We start from the raw sequence: 3098 nt of genomic DNA on the forward strand, positions 1-3098 counted from the left end.
TCTGTTTAGCGAAAGGTTAAGAAAATAAAGGCAAAAGAAACATACTCCATGACCTGGTGCCTGTGGGACACGTGGTGTGCATCGGTATAGTCACCGTCATCGTTCATCGTGTTTTTGATGCATTACCATTTGCTGGAGTGGCCATATCCAAGTCAATTAGATAGCAGCTTCGGAGAATAAAACGAAGAAACAAGTCCTTTTCGTAGCTCTAACTACAGTGGCAGGTAAATTCTTCGAAAGTCGGCTGGAATTTTAATCCTCGGATTCAAGCAAAACGTCAAAACTTCATAGCCTGCTGCAGATGAACCTTCCAGTGTCCATTGTTACCTCAGCGAGGATTCGCAAAACACCTTTGGAGACCCCAAAGACACGTTAATCCTTTCATCTCTCTCTGCTCTCTACGCCTCGTTTTCGCACTCTTTCCCCCTCTCTCTCTCTCATGTTGTTATCGGTATCACCATCTAGAATATGCGTGGCTACCCTGTGCACAATTATGGTTCAACTACTGCGGTGGAGGCATGTTCTTGTTCCAAGCCAAGCTCCCACTCCTGTAGTGCTCCGTGCACGCAACCAGGGATTGCGTTCGGATTGCGACGGACGATAGCGAGAACGAACTACCACCGCCACCACCATCTCCAGCAGCAGGACGACGATGCGTCTCCTCTTCTCCTGTCAAGAATGTGGCTAAATATGTAGATAAATGTCACTGGCAGGGAAGAAGCGTTTAATCAAAATTCATCATCTTTTCGCTCCCCACACTCGCTCTCTCTCTCTCGCGCGCGCACCTTTGAGAGTACACCGGTTATTTTGCTTTATCCATGCTCCGCATCATTACTGACGGCGGTGATGATGGTGCTGATGATGATGATGCTCCGGTTAGTGCGAGAGGGCGAGAGAGACCAAGACCTACGCGCGACCACTCGACGGAGGACGATACAACGGCCATCAGTGTCGTTGATCGTCTGTCCACCTCCCCCCTTAGCACAATTTGACCTCAAATGCTCGTCCCCTCTCCACTGGCTGGCGCTGGTGATTTCTAGTTTTTTTTTTGCCCACCTTCTTCACTTCTTCCTTCGCTTCATTCGCTCTCAGTCCTGCAGTCGCTGCTTTTGCATTCTGCAGCGCGCGATTCTGGAGCGCGATGATAGGCCGGTCGCGATATGCTAATGCTCGATGCTACTGTTTGTGCAGCACACAATCTGCACCGGTTAACCATCGCACATTGAACGGCACAGCGGCCCAGCGGTTCTCTCGGTACCGCGGTACATTCATCGGTAGTTCATCATCCTTGGGGTGGAGTCCGCTTCCTTACTTTGCCCGATGCTTTCGCGTACTGCCGTGGGGCGTGATTTGTTCGAAGCGGAGACCTTTTCTTTCCGAGATCGATGGAGGGCCGAGTACACACTCGTGTCGCGTTTATTTTTGTTTATCGTCTTGCTTCAGAATTGCCATCAAGGAGTCGCTAGGAATTACATATTGCAGGACCTGGAATGTTGGTTGCAACTTATAAGGTTAGTTAGAAGTTGGCCTTAGAATAAATAGAGTATTATCAGCGACAGAACAAATATTCAACTAAAGGAAATTAATTAACCCTAGGGTGATTCCTTCTAGCCGACAATTAGCAATCTGGTGAACGCACATTAATCGATGAGGCGTTTCGATTGCATATCATATTATTTTATCGTGCAAAAGACACACTCTCCCGTGTTCTCAAGGCTAAAAACACTCCCGCAACTATGATTAAAATTATTGGAGTATAATTAAACAACAATAAGCAACATTCTTAGTTGAATTTGTATCCTGAAGCACATTAGCTTTATGCTGCTTTGAGATTGTTTTGTTTTTATGTAAAATAGTCCAAACTTTATTTCAATTAGGACTCATTAGCTATGCAACCGATCATTTTTTAGCTATGCTTTGTTGTCTGGAAGAAGAAACGACACTGAAATGAATATTGATTTGCAGGAGAACGATAGTTCCTTCTAATTTAGAAGCTCTGTGGCAGCCAAAGGCCTACAAAACTGATGGTGGAATGCACATTCTAAAATACTTGAAATGGTTGTTCAGGAGACGTTTTACGAAAGGAATTTATATTCACTGTACGTGATTTCTTTACCCCTGAGTGGATAGCAATTGCAAGTAAACATTTCACACCAGTAAATCTTTAACATTACTAGGAATAGGTGGCAAGCATTAGCCAATTAGGTCAGGAAAGAATCCACTGTTTAATAAACGAATTAAAGCTAGAAGTTTCAGGAAAAAATATAAATTAATCTACGAAAAAGACAATTTGTAAGAAAGCCACGATCTTATGCATAAAAAGGTAGCTGCTTTGGGTGATACTTATCCTGAATAAAATCCCATTAATTAAAAGTAAAACTTTTCAGAAAGCATTGAACAAATTTCAAATATAAAACTAAGACTTTTTCCAAAAATCAAATAAAACACACTGAAAAACGTTTACATTGACTCCGCAAAGAAACATGAATTTAGAGTCCTTATCCCCGGATAGAAGGTTACGGACCGAACTGCTGCTGGCCACTTGCATCACAACCCGGAAATTGACATTTTGAACCAGCGAAACCGAAACCGAACCAACCAGCAGCCATCGTGTGACAGTACAACATAATTAAAATCAGAAAATCGTGTTAATTACCAGCCGCTATCACCAGCGGGCGATCCGAGCCGCGATCGAACATCGCCGGCACCACCGGAGGATCGTGCAGCCAGCGCGCAGTTCCTTGCACCACGATCCTTGCTGACAATCAACCTTTCTGGCCAGTGTGTCCCCCGGAGAGGAGTTTTGGGGGAAGCAGGAGCATCAGCACCAGCAGTAAACAGTAATTCTTCGCGTCACGAAGGACACACGGTCCTGAGCAAAGGCTTCGTAGCGCGCCCCGTTGGCGGTTGGCGACGGTTCGATGTGAAACGCGAGATATCCGACGCGAAATCGAATCCTCAGGTCCGGACAGCCACGCCAACCGGCCAGCCAGCCAGCCAGCCATAGAACACGCGGCGCGCTAATGGCAGCGACAACCGAAATCACGCTTTTTTCACAACAGCAGAACCGTGGTGCAGCATGCGAGACAGACAGCGAG

The sequence above is a fragment of the Anopheles aquasalis genome, chromosome 3 (genome assembly GCF_943734665.1).
Source record: "Anopheles aquasalis chromosome 3, idAnoAquaMG_Q_19, whole genome shotgun sequence".
Classification (NCBI taxonomy): Eukaryota; Metazoa; Arthropoda; class Insecta; order Diptera; family Culicidae; genus Anopheles; species Anopheles aquasalis.